Source organism: Agelaius phoeniceus, chromosome 15 (assembly GCF_051311805.1).
Source record: "Agelaius phoeniceus isolate bAgePho1 chromosome 15, bAgePho1.hap1, whole genome shotgun sequence".
NCBI lineage: Eukaryota > Metazoa > Chordata > Aves > Passeriformes > Icteridae > Agelaius > Agelaius phoeniceus.
Genome location: NC_135279.1, coordinates 7,720,209 through 7,743,906, shown reverse-complemented (window position 1 = coordinate 7,743,906; position 23,698 = coordinate 7,720,209). Strand labels below are relative to the sequence as shown.

Genomic DNA, 23,698 nt, shown 5'->3' with positions numbered 1-23,698 from the left:
TGCCCCATGGAGGAAGGGCAAATTCACTTTTAAGCTTTAAAAACAGACTTCAAAAAAATTCCAGCAGCTGGACACACCACATCCCACAGCAGGAGTGGGTCCCTGTCTTCCAGCTTTAGTGATCCACCAAGCTCTGCTTGCTGCTGGCTGTAACCTAGGGTATTAACAGTACAAGATTTATGTCTAAAGCATATTAGTAACACTTTTCAATGGTGAAGGAGGCATTTTAGCAAACACTAAATTCTGCAGAAGCTCTGTTTGGCAGAGTTATCGATAATCCTATTAATGACAAGGTGCAATTTACAGCAAACTGGCAGTGGAAAGGAGATACAGGACTTATGTGAAACAAAAAGATAATGCAATATTATTCCATTGACTGTGCTTTCTTAATTGCCTTGTTATGTATGCTCAGGGCTCACAATCTATCACGGATGAAGTTGTTTGTTCATAAAGCAGCACACAAGAGGTTTTTAATCCAAGATCCCTCTAGCTGCATTTCAGGATTCATTTCAAAGTTGTCTTTAATTTTTCTGTTTTGTGTAGGTTTATCCTAATATTAGCAAGCACTCCTCTGAAAAGAAATTGCTGTGCTCAGTTGTGCTGCTTGTCCTGGATTATTTGACTGCTTACTAAGGCTTTACTCAGTAAGACAGCACAAAGAGACATAACTTGCAAAGCAGACTGCAGGGTTCAAGTCACTCATCCCAGGTTTGCAGAAGGGCTGCTGGCCCTCAGGACTGAATCCAACTCATTTGTGCATTTGCACAGACCTTTTGCACAGTTATGAAACAACTCTATCAAACTTAATGCATAATTCTAATGTAACAAGCAAACTCGACCTCTAAGAACATACCTCTCCTATTAACACATTAAAAAATACATAGGAAATTTTTAAAGGTTGCAGAAAGATGCATTTGAGGCTTTAAAATTACTTAAATTATTTGTTTTCTTTTCAACATTATCTCATCTTCAGGTGTCTGTGTGGGAGGGCAGACAGATGGTTACTCAGCTGAGGAACTTGAGGCTGCTCTGTCTTTGTACAATGGCATCAACCATCAGTCTGGAAGGAAGATGGGCTTCAGCCTGGGCCAAAGTCCAAATTCAGGAGAAGAGCCTGTGGAAACATCCTTTATGGGAACTGCTCAGATTCAGCTTTTGTGTGGTTTTGCTTCAGCTTCAATTCCCAAGACTCTCACAGATGGATTTGGTCATTACACCATGAACAGCTAAAAAACCCAAGGTGCACATTTTTATACCATATATAGTGGTAAGAATGTCAGCTATGCTGGGAATGAAGATGATGAATGAATTTATTTTATTTCTAGTTTTAATTATTGGGTGAATTCCATTTAGCACCTAGAATGTGAATGTGTTTTACTGCAATAATTTGCTTCCTGCATGAAGCCAAGATAGAGCTTCCAAGCAAGGGGGAGGGGGCATTAAACTGTGCTGCTGGTGTTGAAAGCACTTGACATTTCTCCATTTCATTTCCTAGGTGCTACATCATAAATAAGCTCAATAAATTGTTACTTACAGCCCTGGCCAATTTGAAATCCTACCTGATATTGGTAGGATTTATTTCAAGTATACCCTGTCCTCCAAAGCTGCTGGGAAACAACAACTTGACACTGCCAACCGGTTATTTCTAGATCTGACAATGTCTGTACATCAGTAATGCCATTTCCAGTGCTTGTTTGCAGAGATGCTGAAAGTCACAGGAAGCTGATGGCTGCCTCCATTCATTGCTGAAGACACAACAGGTAAGCCAGGTGACATTCAGCTGTCCTACATCACAGGCACTGCCCAAAAATGGACACCACAAAAATGAAGAAATAGATTTGGGCTTTTTTTCAATTTGTATTCCACAGTTTAGCAGAAATAGAAAACTATCCCTTGCTTAGGATTAACAACATTGGCCAATCTTTATCTCTAGCTCTACTCAGATTGCAACCAAGTTGATTTGCACCAGAATAACTCGAGTTTCTCAGAACCTTCCCTTATAAAAGCCATCAGCTGGTGTTACCTGCCTCCAGCAAATGCAAAGCAAAAACCCCCAGGTGTTTCTCTAGCTGTGTTCTTGTTAAAACACACACTTGGCTGGTGTCCTCCATGCAGATTATTGATGTGAAGAGGACTGGGACTGGACTTTCCAATTTGCAACAGCCTTACCTCAAAACAAACTGCAAATGAGAGTGACACAGTCACAGCATTAATTCAGGTTCATGGTGAAATTAGTGAAACCAATCAGTCCTGGGTCTGACACAGGCAGGGCAACTGTTTCATACAGCTGATGTAAGCTGGGAGCTCACACCACAAGGACCATCTGCAACCACACCTTTGGGCTCTCCAACTTGAGCTGTTTCACACTTGAGCTGCTCTGGCTGAAATTTCAGCCTCAAGTCAAACCCTACCCTGTTCATCCCTGGACAAGGCTTCTCACCACCAGCACCCTCTGCATGCCCAGAGTCCTCCAGCAGCATTTGCTTCTCACACACTCAGTGCAGCAGTGAGCCCAGCTGGAGCTGCTGGCAGAAGGAGACAGCCCAGGAGATTTCCATGTTATCATGGCTCTCCATGAATGACTGTGAAGGGATTTAGAGATCCTGTCTTCAGGAGACTGGCTGGAAGGGCACTGCCTGTGCAGGCAAGCTTGTTCCATCCAGTCTTTTATCTGTAACTTGCAGGATCTCCACACAGCTGAGACAATCCAGAACCACCCTTGCCAAAGCCTCCTACACAAGGCCTGCAGGAAGGTCATTTCCAGCTGCCAGAGCAATAAAGGAGGATGGGACAACACAGCCTTTCCTATTGGATAAAGATGTTTATTCCAACCTACACATCAACCACCATTGTTTTCATTAATAAGTATTCAAATCTCGTCCTGTTATGAGTTCCAGAATTACTTTTACTAGCTAGTTTACACAACATACATAATTACATTTCCATGAATACGAGCCCCATTTCCTGTCGTGCCTTTACACCCAAAGAAACAGCTCAGCAATACATTAATGCATGGCTGGAGGCTGCCAAGTCCCTGGGAGCTCTGGGTGCCTCCTGACAGGAAGGAGCTTTGCCTGCAAAGTGGGGAACAGGAGCTGCACCTGCCATGAGCAGTAACCAGAACTGTTGTGCAAGGGTGCTGTGGGTTCCTGTGCACAACTGTGGAGCCCAGGGGAAGCTCCACATGCTCAGAGATATCTGGTTGGTGCTGTCAGACAGAGGCTGCTTGGCTCTGCACAAGCTGCTGGGGCTGGGACAGTCCCTGCTCTCCCACAAGGCAGGGTTCCAGCAGCAGCTGCCTGGTACTCAGTGAAGCCACTCACACCAGTGCCTCTGGGTGCACTTGTAAATTTTCACAAGTGTCTCAATGTTTGGCAGACTCCCTGGATTCCCTACCACTGAGGAGCCAGGCACAGAAGAAGGGCCACTCTCCACACATTTCAGCCACTGCAGAAGTTATCAGAGAGACTTCAGTGAAGGAAACATGAGTTGAGCTTCACCTCCACATTCTGCTCATGCCAGCTGGAAAGGGAGGATTGGGCAGAGAGAGAACAAATCACAAGGCTGTGGTTTCCTTCCAACAAACAGAGCTCAGTGCAGTGGCTGCTCTGGAGCCAAGCCCCCTCCATTCCTCCCAGCCTGTGCACTCTCAGGGCTCCCAGCAGGGCCTGCCTGCAGGATGTTTCTGTTCCCTCATCTACACTGAAATGTGAACAATCCTCCAAGTTACAGGGTGGCAAAGATCAACACGGTGCAAGTTTCCCTTTCCTGGATGAGACATCAGCTCGTGCCAACCAGTGCTGCATTATGCACGTCTCAAACTGCTCCAGCTCTGCATTAGCATTCTGAAGCACAGCTTCATCCTCCTGCTTCAGAGACCAGCCCCTGCTTTACATAAATCTTTAATGAAACGCTCTGCCTCAAGCACCGTGCCTGGGAACAAAAGGCAGAGTTGAAGGAAAACAGTTTTACCTCCAAAAAACCAAAGCAGTTCTACAAATAGCACACAGAAATTACATTTGCTGCACCAATCTGGAGGCCCTGGAGCACCACTATAAAGAAGGCAGAGCACTGAGAAGTGTGAGAAGCTGGGACAAGTGTAAGTGCTTTCCAGAAAGAGAGGCAGGAGAGCCATCCTGCTGAGCTTCATGCTAAAAACACAGCAGGACAGACCCAGCCTCCCAGTGCTCGTGTCTGGCTGATGCCCAGTGGGAGGCTGTGAAGCTGCATGTGCCAGGCTGGCACCAAATGCTCCCCCAGCAATGCAACAGGTCAGGAGACTGATGTTAAAGCCTCGGGATTTAAAAACACATGCACAAGCCTATCAAATTCCTATTCCCTAACCATAAGAGTGCTTATGGTTAATGCTGTCAAGTGTTTCAAGTGCTTCCCTCAGGAATTTGAAGGCTGTAAATGTTCATCACCCCCTGCAACACATGCTAAGTAGAAATAGGACTAGAAACTGAAACTGTACGGATCAGGATGAGGAATTGTTATTTTAAGGTAAAACTAACTAAGTACCATGAAGCTAAAGATAAAATTCCAGGGGCTGGCAACACAGTGTGATAAGCACAGTGAGAGTCCTGATGAAAAACAGTGACCAGGAGATGTTACAAGATCCTCAGAGCTGGGAACCTGCAGTGCAAAGACATCCAGAATTTAGGGCTTCACACTGCAACACTTAATGCTTTTCAAAGCAGTCTATAGGAGTTAAGACATGTATCTACCATTAAACTTCATGGGAAATGTTTGCTTAAATCCTCAAAACTGCCTTGAAAACATCTATTTCAGATTCACAATCTGGACTGGATGCTTTAATTTTAATTTTTAATATTCACATCTGCATGTAGGCCCCAGGTCAGTAAATCATTTAAATGTGTGCTTCAAAATGCAACAGCCAACAAAGCTACTCATGTGCTCAAAATTTAGTAAACATATAAACATCCCATCCAGCAGAGATGGAGCTGCTCAGATGGTTCTGGGCTTTGCTGAACTGATGCCTGAAGCCTGCAGAGGCTGCCACAGGGAGTTGCCATTTTGCCAACACGTATCCCAATGTTACCATGCTAAAAACTATAAATCAAGGGAAACAGCAATGCCAGAGACGTGCTCAGAGACAGCCTGGTGTCTTGGAGACATTGGTTACTTGTGCACTTTGGCTTTCTCACCCACATTTTGGGTTCCCTAATCAGGGATCTGAACTGAGTTGAGAAACTGGATCCAATTGGATGTTTTTCAATTATGCTTTAATTTTTACTGAGCAGCAGGAATCCTAGACTAGGTTTTAGGTATCACACAAACATCTGTGGAGAAGATTACAAATAAAGCACAAAACTGTCCAAACACCCAAACCAATACCATAAAATAACAGTAATGTAGTGTAGAACAAACCCTCCTCCCCAGCTGGATTTCAAATACACAAGATACAAATGGCTCTGGCAATTCAAAATGCCTTCAGGTTTGTCTCCCCCTTAGCCCTGCAGGACATCATGGGATGACCAGGGGCAGGAACTGAACTCAAGAACTTGAGCTGAAGGCCCAGTGGTGGGCAGGGAGTGTTATGCCCCTTGGGATGAGGCATTTTAGGAAGGATCACCATGAATATTTGAGCTTAACCTCCAACTTGGGAACTGAGGTCTCTGAAAGCGTGGAAGTATTTGGATCTCACCATCAGCTTCTCACTTACCCCAGCCAGATTGAGTCTGACAATAAACAATCACTACATGCACCCAACATTTTAGCTTTATAGAGCCAAACTGCTATTTGTGGTTGCGTTTTTGTACTCATAACTCAAAATTAACCATATAAAAGCTCAGCAGTTTCCACTTGCAGTCACATCCAAGGTAAGAAGTAGGCAACACAGCATTTGGATGTTAAACATGATGTGGTGTGACTGTGCAGAGAGTGCAGCAGAGTTCCTGCTCTCCCACTGCTGCCTGTTGCTGTCCTTGCAACAGAGAGCAGCTGGCAGAAAGTGGGATGGGGCTGCTCAATCTGCTGATCTAGCACAGAATGGAAACACTGAGAGGTAAAAACCCCCCCAAGGACTGCCCTGCCCCTTAGCAAAAGCAAACATTGCCCGCAGAGTGAGCCCAGGAGCCTGCTGCTGTCAGTCCCACAGCCTGCAAACATGAGCCAAGGAGAGGGAGGAGATTCACAGCTCCAAAGGAGGGAGGAGACTCCCTTTGGGCATCAGTTCATGGGCAGGGTAAAACCTTCAAGCCACGCTCTCGGTGAGCAAGTGGCATCCAGCACATGTGGGGAGGAGGCAGCGCTGTGGGATTTTGGCTCTAGTGGCAGACACAGGCAGGTTTGCAGAGGAGCACATAACACCAGTGCAGGCAGAGATGTGCACATAAAGATCCCAGCACGGGGCTCACAATGTGGAGCTGTGGATTGCTCCCCACAGCTGAGCCAGGCACGCTCACACAGGGCAGCACATTTGGCTTCCCCTCGCACAGCTGAGCCTGGACAAAGCCCTGCCAAGCACAGAGCAATGCCAGTTTCCCACCAAATCCCTCCCCACCCCCTGAAATCCTCCTTGTGCCCTTGTCATTTGGAAGGAGGAACACATGTGAGAGAGGCAGGAGCTGCCCACATGCTGAGTGTTCAGTGCCTGGTGCTGCAGGTATAAGGAACATTTGCATGGGGACAGACAGCAGGCTCATGCCAGCAGGTACCAGACACAGCAGCTCACAGCTGGACAGCTGCACAAACTCCCACCTCAGGCTGTCATCACAGTCTGGGCTGTGCCACACTGTCCTTGAGACACTCGGCTGGGCCCCACTGAAACCATCTCTTATCCACTGCACTGGTGCTGCTGGCAGGCAGACAGCAAACTGCAGGGCTCTCTGCAGCCCTTTATTCCCATTTTCTCAGTCAGGTTATCACCCTGGCCCTTCTGCTTTGGAATCCTCATCCTCCCAAACATGCAGAGACCCTCTACTCCTACATCACAGCAAGGCAAGGACTTCCATGAACAGGTACTCTGAGCATGCCCTGCATAAAGAACAGGGCTCCCTTGAACTCATTTCTGTGTGAAAGACAGCTTCATTTTCAGAAAGAGCAGCTCATCTTGATCCTTCTGAGTAATTCCACTGATTGGAGCCACCAGTAGATTGCTCTGTGGCTCATTGATTAAGCTCAATGTGAATAATTGCATTACTGAAATAGATTGGCTCAGGCACCACTGAAGATAAGTGAGAGCAGCCAGGAGTGGCAGAGGCAGTGCACCCACCTGCACAAGGGCCACCCTGGCACCCTGATTCTGGGAGGACAGGAGAAGGGGCCTGTGTGGCTGCCCAGAGCTGACCTCCAGAAGGTCAGCAGCTTGCCTGTTTTTCCCCATGGCTGTATTTCACTCCCAAGTGCATGGGCCACTCCACGCTGTGGCCCCAGACGTGGATTTAGTATGCATGGCAGTGCTCCTGGGGGCAGTGCTACACGGAGCAATGCTAAACATGCTGACAAAGGCAAGGGAAGTGACCTGGAAATGACAAAGTGAAGCAAGGGAAGGAGCAAAGATGAGGTGGCTGAGGAGAAGCATCTGCACAGTTATTTCTACAGAGCCCACTGAGGAAACACAGTGAGGTTTGTCTGGCACAGTTGGTGCAGTGCAGGCACTGCTGGATGTCTCTGCTGTGGGCGAAGCTCTGTGGATTGGCAGCCAGAAGATTAATCCTGTACCTTTCAGAAGTGGTGGGGGCTACACACAGAATAAAAAACCAGCTACTTTAGTTTTTCATCACGTAGAAGATGATGTTGAACGGCAGAGACGCAGTGTCCTGAGCACAGTCCCAGCTTCTGGCAGCATGCACAGAACTGCCACACAACTCTGAGCAGCTTAAACTGTAATTCTCAAAGCTGAGGTCCCCTTTTCATAACAAGAAACAGCAGAAAAATTACTTTTGACATGCAGAAGGAATCATTTATAAAATCAAAGATGAAATCTCAAAAACCAAAGAGCTCCTTTTATGATAGATGAGGTTTTAAACACCACATGAGAGAAGAGAGTTCCCTTAAATAGGTGCCAGTTAATTAATGAGATTTGGTAAATGAGTGCATTTCCTGCGCAACAAACTACAGGCTTCCACTTCCAAAGTACATTATGTTAAATTGGACAAAGGCCCATTATTCTGGAATAAAAGATTGCCCACTGGAGGGTTCACACTGAAGTATTCCAAGAATATCTTCATCCAGGAATACAAGCTGTGTGTTTGCAAGCGGAAACCAAGCAATCCTTAAAAATACCAATACCTCCTACAGGAGCTGGTACATTCCAAGATTTAGCACTTAGTTGTAAAAAAAACCCACAGTAGCTCAGCCTATTGGCATTACAGAAGCTCAGGAGACAGGGATGAGCTGCCTCCTGTGACCAGAAGGCTCTTGGGGCAGGTTTATGCTCAGCAGTATAAAGCAGTGAAGTGGCCCCATACCCTGCACAGATATCACATCTGACACTGTCAGCACCTGGGGGCCGCAGTGTGAGCTGGTTTGGATGGGGTTAACAGCACTTGTGCAGTGTACTCACTGCAGGGTATGGACAGGGCAGGCTCAGCATCATCCCCAGCACTGGGCAGAATCCACAGTGGCCTTGGGCACCAACAGCAAGGGCTGAGTGCACGTCTTGAGCACACAGAATGGTGGAGCCCACCAATGATACCTGCTCCCACTTCACTCTGGAGCACACAGCATGGCAGCTTTCCATCACAGCCCCCAGACACCCTAAACCTGCTGGGAGAGGGCAGGGGCATCACTAACAAGGTCAACAGCAGACAGACCAGTCACAAGTGCAGAGTGGCTTATCAGGTACCTGCCCAGCTCCACCTGTAACACTCCCAAAGCCACTTCCTCCAAATTCCTCCCCAAAAAGCTTTACAGGCACAGAGTGCTCAGCCCAGATGAGGGGACACTCAGAAGGCCGCAAGGCAGGTAAGGCATTTGGGACACACAACATCTTGGCCACACAACTCCAGGTGTTCACTCCCCAGGCCAGCTGATCATAACCCTTAGCAGACTCTGTGCTACTGATAAAAGACTATTTGAGTTGCTCTGTGCAATAATAAGCACCAATCTGGCCACCTTAGGTGCAACTCTGAGCACTCTCACTACAAAGAGTCAAAGTCAACTCACCAGGATGCCCAACTCTTGACTTTCATTATGGAAAATTATTCACAGCAGAAGTGTCATTTCAGCAGTGTACAATTTCTTGTCACCATAAATATTTTCATATCATTACTTTCTTTCTCTTACACCTGTGGAGTCTTAGACCACACTGATTTGTTCACCTGTGCAAAGCTTTTCCCAGACAGAGGGCAATCCTCAACTTCCTGGAACACAGAGCAAAATTCACAGGGACCCACTCCAGACTTTTAGAAAGATGTATTAAGAACATCTCACAGCACTTTCAATGATTCTTCCCATTTCCTAAAATTCATTTTCCTTTCCTACCAGAAGACCCATCTCTGCACACACTCCACCTCCAGTATAATCAATAAATTGATAAAGAAGTGAATGCCTTGCCATACATCTTTTTCCTGCTGACTTCTCCCTATGGCTGTTTGAACTAAGTCCATTCTAAACCCTTAACTGTATTTCTGTACCAATGATTTCCAATTCAAAGGCTTTGCTTTGTCAATTACACACATGCATGCACACACCTACATGTGCATCTTCTGTTAGTGCTTTAAGCAATACTTGAATCCTTTAATATTCTCTTCAAGACCTTTTACAATTTTCCCCACAATGCTATTTAGACTAGCAATTAACCCCCCTGAAACACCACTGCTACCTAATGCTCTTCCAGCAGCACTCAGAGACAGGACAATGTGACAGAAAAACACATTCATGTCCTCACATGCTGGTATGAAGCCCTGGCTTGCCCACAACCATGTTTTTGTTAACTTATCTAAGGAGGAAAACCCTTAGTTATTCACAGCTCTGCTTACCCTGCTCTGGTTTGGTAGCTCAGAGCAGGAGTACTGAGTCATGCTGGCACAATCATCCCTCTTTCTCCAGGGATGTTTGGCAGGGCCAGTGCCATCAGTTAATTTAACTCACAGGCTGACCTGGGCTGTGCAGCAGCAGCAGCAGAGCATGCAGGGGTGCTAGAGCAGTGGGACACAGTGCCCCTCACCTCTCCAGGTGAATGGCAGCAGGAAGGAGCACTACTTTCCATTTCCAGGGCTGCTTTCATTCCCCCAGCCACCCCCAGGCATGGACGTGGGCAGCAGATGAAGCTGCCACAGACAGGACACAGCTGAGGTCTCCAAAGGGCTTTTCCTCCCTGCAGCTCCTGCCAAGACAGCTGGGGAAACTCCACAAGTGGACACTCAGGCACACAGACATTGCTCAGAGCCTCAGTTTACAGTCAGCCTTCCAGGGAACTGCTTGTGTATCTATGGAGTCTCCAGGAACAAATTGCTTCTCACCTGTAGGAAACCCAGAGTAGAAAGGGTCCCTCCCACAAGCCATGGCTGCCCAGGTGTTCCTGCTGATAGCAAATGTTGGACTCCAGCTGGATTTCAAATTGAAGTTCACCTGTCTGGAAAAGTATTCCCTAATGTGTCTATGGGGATAAATGCACATTTCTGCTTAAAAACTGAGACTTTTCTGATCAAAGGAACTGGAACTTCTCTACTGCATAAAAACAACAAATCAAAATACACTTTTTCCTATTATGAGCATGAAAAAAAGAGAAACCTTCCTACATAAACATGATAGAACAGACACTCAAGTCACATACTAAGCATTTTTCAGTGCTTTGGGAAAGAAAAGAAATACAAAATGTGAAGTTAATATTCCTACTGGAATGAGATGAAAGATATTATTTTACGCCCTACTTGAAACATCATAGTAATTTTCATCTGCACTAATAAAAATAAATCAGCAGCTGATCTTCCATGCATTACAATTACCATTTCATGCAACAGTCACAATGCTTCTGAGATACATTTACCCTTTGGAACTCCTGCCACAAATAGAGCTGAATTTAGGGACTGCCGAGTGCACAAATTTATAACATCAATTCTTTGAGGACATTGTCATGTAGAAAATGCAATGTGGGCAGCTAGAGAAAAGCATCCAGAGAAAAGCATCCAACCCTGAGTAAAGATTTTTGAGAGGAAAATAATTAGAACTGAACAACTGAAAAAAGAAAAAGTCATCTTGCACGGCACCAACTGTTGGGTGGCCAGCAGAGCCCTGTTTGGAGCAGACTCCTCACCCAGACAGGAATTAATGAATTCCCAAGCAGCCCCCCCTGCCTGCAGCTCAGCCTCTTGCAGAGCATGACACAACTTGCTGTTAGACAGGAGAAGTTCAATATTCATTAAGCAAAAGAGCCCCCACCTTGTGCTGCTGCTGCCTGCAGTACAAATCACCCAGCCTGGGTTTTATCAATCCTGTCACTCACTGTCCCAGGAACCTGAGCCTCGAATGCAGCAACACTCCCAGCCCTCAGCTGGGGCATTGGCACAGCCAGAGCCCAAAGCTGGGGACCTGCACCCTCTCTTTGAGCAACTCACACAGAAAATGCTGGAAACACAAAAGGTTTAATCTCAAATTTGCATATAGCAACTCATCCTTGCAATAGTTCACTGCTAAAAAAGGAGCTGCATGAAAAGGAAGAATTGAAGCAGGCAGCTGCACGTTGGGAGATTTACTCCAAAGCCTCCCAGGAAGCCTATGGAAGCTTGCAGCACATGCTTTTCTTTTACAGCCCAGGACAGTAATACATTCAACTGTGCTAAAGCAAAAGTGTCAGGCACAGAGATTTAACAGATAATACAGTGAAGGCTCAAGGACTAGATAAAATCATAAAAAGATGCATGAAAAAGCTGCTTCTTGTTTGCTCTTTACTACCAGTTGTCCCTTTGTATTGGACAGGGAAGGCAGAGCACAACAGGGGTGGCTGGGGTAACCTTCTCCTTGGCTGCCCAAAGCCAAACCCAGCTTGTCCCTGAGCACCCCTGTTCTTCTGGCTCAAAGAACCAACTCTGGTCACCAGTGCAAACATCTGCACCCAGCAGTACAGGGCAGCAGATGTACAGGGGTGCAACCTGCTCCAGTCAGCAGCTCCAGGTGGAAATCTACATTGCTTTAGGGACTGACTACAGCCTTGGATTCTGCTGTGTCTGCTGAGCTCTGCAGCACGTCCTGGCAGCACACAGGTTATCCAAGAAGATCAGTAAAACATGGCTAAGGTAGAGACCCAACAGCACATAAACTGCCAAAATAAAAAATAACAAACAACCAAACCAAACCAAACAACCACCCTGCTTTCAAATATCTGGAAGCTATGCAGAAAAGATCTTCATGGCCATCTGCTTGGTGCCTGTAAGCACTTGGTCACACTGGGAAAACCCAGCAAACTGGAAAGCCCCACAGCCATGCATCCTCCAGCAGCACTTGGGCTGAAACTGCCCCAGCACTGGGGATGCCTGGTCACACACTCTGCCTCTGCTGGAAATGCCTGGAAATGCTCCCTTCAGGACCCTGGAAATGCTCCCTTCAGGACCCTGCTTGGTCAAATGGGTTTGTCACTGTCTCCCAAATAACTCACATGAATGTCTTTCATTTTTCAAGCGGTGCCATCAAACATGGGGCTGCACACGCCACAAACACTGACATATTTCACTAAAACAATCCAGCAGCAGCATATGGGGAGTATTTATACAGGCCTTTATTATTATTTATGGAAGGTAAATGACCCTCTCCAAGATGTGGTGACTTGTGCTGACAGCATCTTTGTTTTTAGGAAAAAAAAAACCAAGAGGGGAAGGTTGAAGGCTTTGCAAGTCTAACCCATGGTACAAATTCCTCCAGTCCTATTACCAAGCATTCTCTTCTTCCTCTGTTTTTATTGTCATTCATCTTACAAGCTGCTCTTATTAAACGTGTTACTCAACACAGTAATTAGTAGAAATAAAAGATATATATATATATATATAAATAAAATCCAGACATTGGCTATAATTAAGTCTTCTTAAGTGTTATTTTACTAGTTGGGGTGGAGCAATTTTGTCACGATTGAACTGTTGAGGAACAATTAAGAAGAATGCAGGTTTAATTCCTTCCTGATCTCCTGACAAAAGCCAACACACATTCAAACTCGAGTGAGAGAAACCAACACCAATTAGAGCAATGTGACATTGCACGTTGCCTCAGCAGGTGAGAAGCCAAGCTGGGATGGTACCGAAGCCTCAGGTCTTTGCACTGGAGCTTTAATCAGTGCCAGCAGCACTGCCCTGGGGCAGGGGCAGGGCCAGGTCTGTGCCAGGGGTTTGTTTGCCCTCCCCAGGAAGGACAAAGGCACCATGTGGCCCAAAGGATGAGTGATGCACAACTCGTGGGACCAGTCTGGCTTTTAGGGTGCCAGCACTTCATTCTTGAGCTCTGACACATCACACAGCAGCCACTGGACGAGTCCCAGAATCTCCCTGTCCCTGTTTCTATCACAAGTGGAAACCAGCCCATCTCCAGCATGGCAGGACACTTTGATAAATGCAGTAATTACCACCAGACACCCCACCCAGCCAGCAAGAAAATCAAGGCCATTTATTTGTCCACCTAGTTATAAAACTACCACCAGAAAACTCTGCAAATCAAGCCCCTGGAATCTGATTTAATTAAATCAATGAGAATTATATCATTAATTCATCAGAAAGCTCAAAGCTAATAGGAAATTGTTTCTATCGACTACAAACTCCTTCCATGGAGCTGCCTGGTGGTGCCCCCGCTGTGGAACTGCCCAGCTGCACCTCTGCTGCTCCATTTGTCATCTCAATGCACCATTTGTTCCTCTGAACACAGATCAGCTTACACAAAGCAGTTGTCATGCTTCTTCCAGCCCCTAGCATCCCAAGCACTTTGCACATTCCCCTCCACACGTGCTCATAAAAATCACTCGCCATGAGAGCTTTTAAATGGGACTTGTCAACACATCAGGATGGAAGGTGTGCAGGAGAGAACCTCCAGTTTCCTTTGCTGAAACACCCAAACACACAGCCTGGTACCATCAGGCTTTTCTTTCCTCAACATAGCCCTGAGATGTGGCTGTAAAGAAGAATTCTGACGGGAGGGAAGGGAGACACAACAATCTTAAAAGGAAACATCACATGTAAAAGGCTACAAAAGGTAAAACCTGGATACCTGTAACAGAAACCATCAGGAAGTGATTTAAGGTAATTTGGAAATACAGCTTCAGTGGCTGGTTGAACACCTTTAGAATACAAATATTCAGCAGGCTATTTACAGTACAAGCGGAAAAGTTTCCACCTTCCCCAACCCCACAGCAGAGCACAGTCTATTCTCAGTGAGGAACATAAATTTTGAGCAAGTCCAAGAGACATGAAGAAGTCATTGGCTTTATCTCAGTTTAACTGATTTCAGGAAACTTAAGCAATACTCAAGACGAGGGCTCTCAATCTCAAAGACACTCAAACCCTGCTAGACCTGCCATTGTGTAGACAGCAATTGCTGATTTATTGACTGCATAGAGCTGTGGATCAAGCCTTAGTATTTGCTAATATCTCTCCTGGAATTGGCCTTTAATGGCCCGATTCAACTGCTATTAGTGAGAAAGGAACAATGCCCCTTTCCTTCAACAGAGTTGGACGAAGTTGTATCACTTAGCAGCTGAACTGGAAAAATAAAACATTTGGACCAATTAAGCTTTACTGCCAAGATATTTAGCACACATTTTATCTGATATGAAAACTTCAAATCTAGGGCTAAACCAAAGAAATTATAGTACAGTTTGCAGATGAAAAAGAAAGGTGTTGAGAAGTGGAAATCCCCCTCTCATTCCCTTGGGTGCAATTCAGGAGTTACCCTGGCGAGCCCAGGGCAGGTCCAGGAACATAAATACGAAGTGACAGGGAAATCCAGCCTACTATTCACATCACATATTCCATGGTTCTTTCTATTTCACAGCAATACACCAAGTTAAGCTGCTTATTAGATGGGCACATTCTCCTAACCACAGCCAGGCTTGTATGTTATGTTGGGCTTGCCATCAGTACTGACTGCCCTTTAATCCTAATTCTGCTGTCATTTGTGGTTCCACTTCAGAAGATCCTTGCTTTAATTCACAAATGGGATCGCTGTTAGCACTGCTGCAGCCCAGAAGAGAGGCATGTGAGAAATGCCACGAGAGGGACTCCCTGTAACCATCCCTTATTTATAAAACCCTCCTGCACATATTCCTAACAATCTATACTTTCAAATTCTTCTGTTGGCCTACAGGATGTTGTGGCATATGCTTCTAAGCCCCACAGTACACCCATTAGCAAATAATGACCTTCCTAAAATGACCTGGTAACAGCTAATAGCTGCCATAAAGCATAAAAAGGCTGTGGTACAGGTGGTCTTTTATGGAATGAAAAAAAAAACCACCAAAATTTTTATTAGCAGAATCACTAATGGACACAGAGTCCTCATGTGATCCATTTACTTTTAGGAAATGTTTGGTATCAGATAATGAAATTATCTCACAAAACAAAAACAACCCCCAAAGCAGCACTTTCCAAAAGCACACTGCAGTCTGGCAGCTCATGAATGAAACACTCCGTAGGTGTTTGTGTACATTTATAATTCACTACACCACATTAAGAAGTAAGACAACTGCAAACGACAAGCTGCTGCTCTCCCAGCTGTGCACACCATGCAATGATACCTTCCACCAGGGCTCAGCCAGCCCTGCTACCAACCTTCCAGTTGGGAGAAAGACAGGAGGATCCAAAGGATCCAAATCAGTTCCAGCAACTGAGTAACAAATGGCAGCAACTCTGCCTTCATAAAGTTCTGAAGCAATACACACTGAAATGCTGTTTAGTGTGTGCACATGCCAGGAGCAGAAGCACAAATCCCACCCCTGATACAGAGCAGCACCTGCTCCAGACCTTGCTTTCATCCTGCACCCCAAACTTGTATAAAATCACTGCTAATCTCACACAGAGGTGATATCCATATCTGGCAGCTCACGTAGCACCAGGTTCAGCCCTGCTGGAACAAAGCACCAAACCCAGTCACTCACACACCTAGCTTTACACATGTTCCCAGCTCAGAGGGAAATCTCCAGGTGCAGTTTTCAGCACGTAATTAATCCTACAAAACACAGCAAGACAAGCTTTCCTTTATGCCCTCAGCAGGAGAAGACTCAATGTAGCTGCATGGAAGTGCCTCACAGGATATTTTCTACAACACTTTCACCTGCTCTTGATCTTCCTACCTCAATTTCTCTATTGGACCCACTGTTTGCAGTTGAACCTGAAAGCCTGGTGAATTATTCCATGCAGGCTCATCCTAATGGCTGAACCATAAGTGACCCACACAACCATAACTCCAAACTCTTTCTGCACCCGGGTAAGGAGGCTCTGCAGAGTTTCAGTTCCATGAGCAAGTTGACAGATTTGAATGAAGTGATGGAAAACACTGCAGATCTCCACAGTCATCTTTTCTCTCTGCAGATCCACTGATTGGACTCAGCATCTTGTCTGTGTTCAGTTTCAGCACAGCTGAAGTCTCCTGGCAGCACTCCAGGGACAGCCATGGATCCCTGATGCTTTCAGGGACCTTCTCCAGCCCACAGGGCACAGCAGGGACTGTCTGAAGACATTCATTGCCCAGCTTCCATACCCCTGCATGATCCCATTCCTACACCCTGTCCTGAACTCCAGCCCTGCAGAAAGCATCAGGCCTTTCAACAGCGTCCATGTGGAACATCCCAACTTCCTGCACTTGTGGCTTTCCCTTCTGTTTGTTTTTGAGCTGTGGAACATGATCCTCGAGCCAGGTGACCAGGTTGAACATGGTGTAGGATGTTTATACACATGCACTGGAACAGCCTACACCACGTTCAAAACTGCTGTAATCAGGAAATGAGCCATGAAATGTGTAAGCGGCGGCACATTAATAATCTGGTTTATAGCTTAAATTAGAATCTTTGGAATTTCACAGCCAGACACTTTTAAATAGGTCAAAAAATGCAGTAATCACACTTAATGATCACACTGTGATGTGCACAGCATCAGAGCTGGGAGTGAGGAAACCTGAGCAGAATGGATATGAACTACTGGCACACTCAAAAAAGCATTTAACAAACCTCAAGAACAAAACACATAGCTCAGGCACCAAGTTTTTTATCTTTTGATCCTGCTCTTCAGAAATGAGGTGTGAGATTTCATGTGATCACAGACAACAAATGCTGTTCTCTGTATTTTCATTTTAGTTCGCACTGCAGATTAGCAAAGGATTTGACCACTTGCAAGTGGTGAGAATTCAGTGATGTTAACAAAGCCTTCCCCAACTGAGAAACACAATTTGCCCAAGCTCGTGTCACCCCCAGTGCACAGACTTGAAACACATTCCTGAGTATCAGCATTTGGGTTTCTTTTAAAGAAAAGAACAAGAATCCACAGATCAATCTCAGTTATCTTTTAGTCTTCAAACCAGGGAAACCCTTCACAATTTTGCTAAATTTAGACACATGCTTATGTTCTCTCTACACCAACTTGATTTCAGGTATGATAAACATGATGGAAAAATTGAATAAAGAATGAGAATTACAGCAAAAGATGTAATCATTGACTAATTAATCCAGTCCTGTCAAGCTACTGAGGCATAACCAAAAAGGCAAACTAGAAAAAAAAAATCTGCTATATTCTGTGAAAACAAAGTCAATGTTTGTCTACTGCAAAAGTACAAAGTCAGCAGGGGAGACTGCTTGGAAGCTTGTAAGAAAGCAGTAGAGAAATGTTTTTTTGGTTTCTTTTTTCCTCCAGTCAAAACTGGGCTTCTTCTAAAAAACAAAGCAAGGCAAAAGATGAAAGGCCTTCTCTTCTGAAGCCAAAGATGAAGAATACAAAGAATATTAATGACTAACAAGTCTGTCTGTAAATGCCATGAGCTTAGCTGTAGAAGGGACTAAAAGGAAGAACAGCACTGCTATTAACTAATAAGTTTCTGATCTAACAAGCAGTGATGAAGGCTGATTGGTCATTTATAGAAGGGAACATTAGTTCAGAAGAACACAGGTTCCCTACAGAGGATAAAAGGAAAGAAGAAAAGATGCCATTATATACATGAAAAGCTCAGGATGGCTCATTTACCCAGCACATAAAGGTAGTAAATTTCCAATTAGGGCTTGTCTGTCCCTCACATGTTTGTGTGTACAGGTACAGCAGATGGCTGTCTTTTGGAAAACTTGAGAATTGGTGCAGATTTGTCATCAGCCTTATATTACAGAACACTGGATTTTGATGAATCTCATTTCCTAAAGGAAAAATTCAACAAACACAGAACCTTGCTTTTGTCACAGCAAAGCCTTATTACTGGACCCAGCACAAACAGGACACAATTTCCCAGTGTCCTGGAATCCTGCAGTGGCCCAGGAGGGTCTCATGGACCAGGGGCAAGGGAGGCAGGCACTGGCCTCTCACCTCTGCACAAGCACAATGAGACCAGTGCAAAGCATGTCCTTCCATGTTTGAAGTTTGCCCATTCTCTTTCAAGAAATTCTTCTAATTTAAGCAAGTGAAACACAATAAAGCCAGGAAGATGAAAAACAACCAGCTCGGAGCCAAAAGCGACACCACGCCAAGTTCAGATTTGGAAACTGATTCATTTGCCAGCTCACAGGCACACACACCTAGAGAGTCTATATTTATACACATGGACTCAGGCTCCCTGCCTGGTACAGGCACTATGAGTATTTTTAAATCAGCAAGAAATCAAGAATCACTGAGAAGATGGAAAAATTCCCTTTCCTCTAAGCTCAGATTAGAGGAGTCTTGACGCATCAGCTCTGCCTGCAGCACCCAGCAAGACTGAGAGCCAGCACGGACACAATTCCCTCTGAAATTCCTTCCCTTAACAGGCTACTGCTCACTCCTGCAGACAGGCTGTGTTTTGCACTGCAGCCTGATCCAGCAGATGACATGAGAAGCTTCTGTGTCAGGATGGAAATCTGGGAGGCATTCTGGCAGTGTGAGAGATGGCAATGTTGGACCCAGCACTGCCAGAGAGCCCCAGTGCTGCTGCCCCTTCCAGGCTGGGAATTCACAGCCCCCTGTTCCATGCCCAGCTTTGTCCAGAATCCACAGGGGTCTCAGGAGATCACCAAACTCTCTCAGCATCCCCTTCTGGAAAAGGGGGATAACAAGATGTCTCAGCAGCACCACAAAGGTTTGTTAATGCTTGTAAGCACTTTGTAGATAAGCAACATCAAGACAGCAGTTAGCAGAGGGATTTGGGGCACAGACAGACATAAATCCAAAGCACTCATATCATATATTCCTTTCAGACAAGCATAGCAGCAGATCAGCTCCCTGCATTTAGTGGTTGTGGGCTCCATCCTCTCAACAGACTGAGCACTCTGCCTTTGATCCAAAAAATGAGTCCATGGAGAATATTCACATGTTTAATGTTAATCATATGCTTAAATTCTCTGAATCTATAAAGAGAGTAAAAGAGAAAAGTGCTCCCCAGCTCCAAAACAAACACAAATTCCCAGAAGTTATATTTAGGACATGAGCAAACATTTGGCCAGCAAAGGAAAAGCCTTCAGTATACACCTGCTAAGCCTTTGCATCCCTCAGGAAACCTGCAGGTGGGAAAAGTGTCCAGAGTGAATTTGCTTAGACAAAACCTTTCAAAAATAACCAGCATGGTGATATTTAAAAGAAGCATCCCAGAGCATGTGACCTACTATTCTTACACACAGAGCAGTCCTTGAGCAAGGAAATCAGAAAACAGAATAAATGAAGTTAATTAAGAAATTCACCACACAGATTTGAACTTCTGACTAGGAATTTATAGTTGCAAAAGAATGCAATAATCTATTAACTGTCTACAGTTAGAGAAGAGGCTTTCCTCAGAGGACAGGCACTGCCACCCAGCCCTCACAAGTTCCATATGCCTTCAGCAGCACCTAGAAAGCATCTTATAACTGTATCAGAAAGGAACAACACTGAGCAAAAGGAATGGAACCCCCTTAAAGCCTTGTTCATTTTCAGCACATGCTGCTCTCACATCCTCACTATCTGAGACATCTAACTCAATTTACATCCTGCTAAACTCCTGGGCTAGCTAATGGCTTGGGGCTACCAGTCTGCTAAATCAGCTGGCCAGAGTGCCCAGGAGTCTCTGCTCCTGCACCAACCCCACCCTGACCCACCCTGCCCATGGATCAGGTGTGTGGAGCGAGGACAGAGCTCCTGTGGTGCAGGCGAGCTGGGCAGGGTGAGAGCAGGGAGCTGCAGTGAGCTCCAGGCACTCCTGCAGAGCAGAGCACTTGCAGCTGCAGCCTGGACACAGCCCTGGCCAGACGAGCAGCATAAACACAGAGCTGGCTCCCAGAGATGATTTTCAAACCCTGCTAAACAAGCATGTATAGCAAGAAAAGCCTCAGGCAACCAAAGGGCCACTATGCAGAGCTTCATTGCTGTAGCAGAGCCATAAACATCATCCAGCTTACTCACAGCAGCATCACCTTTTGCCAGCCATGTGAAATGGACAAATCACTCTCTCACCAGCATAAATTGTCCAAGAAGTTAAATAAGGCTGCTAATTATTTCTAAGGATTTTAAAATGATCTTTCAAGATTTCCGCCCTCAAATTTGATTTAAAAATGCTGTAAATATTTTCAACCAAATATCATTAGATGAAATTGACTTGATGGTATAAAAGAACCTTGTCTTTTTTAAGTAAAGGCTTTTTGAGAAGCATGTTGTATTCTAACAGTAGACAGCACTTTTACCTTAATAAACCAGAGGGAGCTGTATTAGTCACACCTTACAAATGGTTAACAAGGTGTTTATCTTCCTTGTTTGGCTGAATTAGAACCACACAAAATGCCCTGACTCAAAGGAGGCAGAACAAATCCCTACCTTCACCTGCCGTGAGGGATGGAATCAGAATGCTGGGTGAGGCTCTAAGAAGTCCAAGGGAAGTTAAGACATCACAAGGAATCCTGGTTATACTTCTCCACCTCCTTTGCAAGACACTTTGCTGTCCCAAGGTTTGCAGACACTACAAAGCAACACAAAGGTCACTGCTGCTGCAGTTATCAGCATGACCTGGCAGACCCCACCTCTGGAGAGGGCTGAAAGCCCCAGACTACACATCCATGACTTTTTTTCACCAGTTTCCTGGAGGAGGAAGCACTGTCTCCTATGATGGGGTAAGCTCCAAGCCTGTGCAGTGTAGGGCATCTCTCACAATAAGCTCGGACCTCTCAGACATCTCTGGTGCCTTTGCTTTGTTCAGAGCCTCCATTAACATCACCCAGGACTTCATTAGCAGGCACTTTCCCCTGGCTAGAGCCTTGACTCTTCCTTTGCTCTGCCACTTCTTCGCTGAAGTGCACAAAGAGCCAGAGTGTAACAAAGAAATGCACTCCCCATCCTCACTCCTGTACCAAGTCATCCTCCCCATCCCTCAAAGGCAGCCCACCCTACTCCCATCCCTAACAAAACAGGGAGATTAAAAGAGTCCTGGGAAACAGAGCAGCAGCAAGGGGCATCTTTCAGTGCTCAGAAGGGCAGACACAGCCCCAGGCACGAGGTGCCCCTGGCTGCAGCACAGAGCACGGGTGTCCCACAGCAAGAGCTGAACCTGGGCAAGGACTGCTGGATACACCTTTTTAGCTGCACTGGCTTGAGAACAATAATTAAATTCCAGTCTAATTTCCTCCTGATCTACAGCTCTAACTCCTTAGTGACTCCTATGAAGCCAATTCCCAACTGTGGTACCACTCTGGGTGTTTGCCTTAAATAGAGAGCCCAGGAAGCCACTAAAACAATAACTATCTTTCTTATCTGGAAAATACATGCCCAGGTAATTTCTCCTGTGGAATACAAATGTCAGGATTTCAGGTGTCAGTAACATCCTATGTGCCATCACCACCCTACTCAACACATGGGCAGAGACCATCAAGTCTAGAGAATACAATCAAAGCCTAAACGGTTCCTCCTCTGCGCTTCTCTCTTTCCTCATCATCTCCCAGTGTTTAATGCTGTGCCAGAGGGAGCAGTGCCCAGTGTGGGTCCCCAAAGAGCCACCAGAACGCCCGAGGCTATGCGATGTCACCCAGGAACACCGCGGGCATTAGAGGCGCACGGGCTGAGGAGGTTGGTGCAGCTGCTCCCCTGTCCTGCTAATTGGGTACTGCGGACACGCTCACGCCGTAAGCGCAGCTTTGACATAACACAGCATGACAATATTTCCAGAGTCACAGAAATGCAGAGCATACAAATAAACCTGAATGCTGAAACCATTTCATTGTTCATAAGAATATGCACGCTGCACCTGTTACGACCAAGGGCACTGTCTGAGCCTTGGAGCTGATTATTTCAGGCTCTAACAAGCCTATCTGTCTTGGAGGACTGTTAAACTCCAGGAGTTAATAAAGCACAACAAAATCATTTTGCAAAAAGAAATATACAGGGGAAGAGATCTTTAAATGTAAGGCAAAGAAAACAATCCTCAAACTGACATTCTCCTGTCAGCTTCCCACAGCCGCTGAGTCAATTTAAATCAAATTCAGTGAAACAAAATAACTCTAAAATTGATACCGGTGAAGTCCTACCCTGAAACACATGTTCGGGAGCCCAAGTGCAAGCCCAGCCCGGGACTCCCGATAGAGGAGAGCAGGAGCGGGGAGCGCTCCCCAAGCCCCGTCCGGCAGGAGGGAGCAGCAGCCGGCGGCGCTCCCGCAGCGCCGAGAGGAGCCGGGGCCGGGAAGCCGGGGAGCAGGTGGCAGAGCCGGTGCCCCCAGCCCAGCCCCGCCAGCAGGCGCGGGGAGCCGGGCAGGGGCTGATTTTTCGTGGAGAGGAGCCGGAGCAGCGCAGCGAGGAGCGGCAGCCGCGGCTGCGGCAGCGCGGTGCGGGCAGGGCGCGGCGGAGGGGACGGGACCGGCACTCACCGAGCTACGCGCGGCTGCTGCTGCTGCTGCTGCTGCTGCCCCCGCTGCCGTCCATGGGGGCGGCGGGGGGACGGGAGCCCGCTGCGGGCCACAGCCGCCCCGCGATCCACCGCATCTGCCCGGCGCCGCCGCCGCCGCGGAGGAGGAGGATGAGGAGGAGGAGGAAGAGCGGAGCGCACCGCCCCGGAGCCCCGCACGGCCCGGCCGCAGAGCGCCGCCTGCCTGCCCGCCGGGATGGGATGGGATGAGATGGGTTCGGATGGGATGGGCTGGGGCGAGAGCGGGGGGGCCCGGCCGCGGGGGCAGGTGCAGCCGCCCGGGGCGGGGGGCGGCGCGGAGCTGCAGCCGGAGCTGGAGCCGGGCGCGGCTCCGGGGCGGCGCAGCTGCCGGAGCCGTGCGTGGAACGGGGGCGAGGAGCGGCTGGAAGCGCCTGTGTGTAACGTGGCGGGGCGCGAATCCGCCCCGCGAGGGCTTTTAATGAAGTACAGATGTTCCCTAATATAATTATATCGTCCTCTCGCCGATAATTGGCTTTGGCAGGCGCGCTGATCGAATCCCCCCGTGCCGCTGCCGTGCGCTCCCCCCGCCGGCACCGCAGAGCCGGGGCCGCCCCCGACACCGCGCCCGGGCACTGCCCTGGGGACCCCGCATGGCCGGGGCCCCGCTCTCACCTTCAGACAACTGCGATTATTCTGGCTCACAGCAGGTGAAGATGAGGGACAACGCTTATTTACTTATTTCTTAAAGTGTGTGTCCTCAGAGAGCATGGGCTTA

The 23,698-nt window shown here is 46.8% G+C and overlaps 1 protein-coding gene across 3 annotated transcripts in view; it reads right to left on the bottom strand.

The window, feature by feature from the left end:
- RASGEF1C (RasGEF domain family member 1C) overlaps window positions 1-23,312 on the bottom strand; it is a 72,036-nt gene extending 48,724 nt beyond the window's left edge. The window contains exons 1-2 of one of the 3 annotated variants that reach the window (XM_077186266.1): window positions 22,925-23,063; window positions 20,889-21,030 (exon numbers count right to left, since the gene is read on the bottom strand). The gene's annotated coding sequence lies outside the window, so the exon portion shown is untranslated. Of the gene's footprint in view, window positions 1-20,888; window positions 21,031-22,924 lie in introns of all 3 variants that reach the window. The other 2 variants (XM_077186267.1, XM_077186268.1) reach the window with 2 other exon arrangements.
- Between the last annotated feature and the right edge of the window lie 386 nt (window positions 23,313-23,698).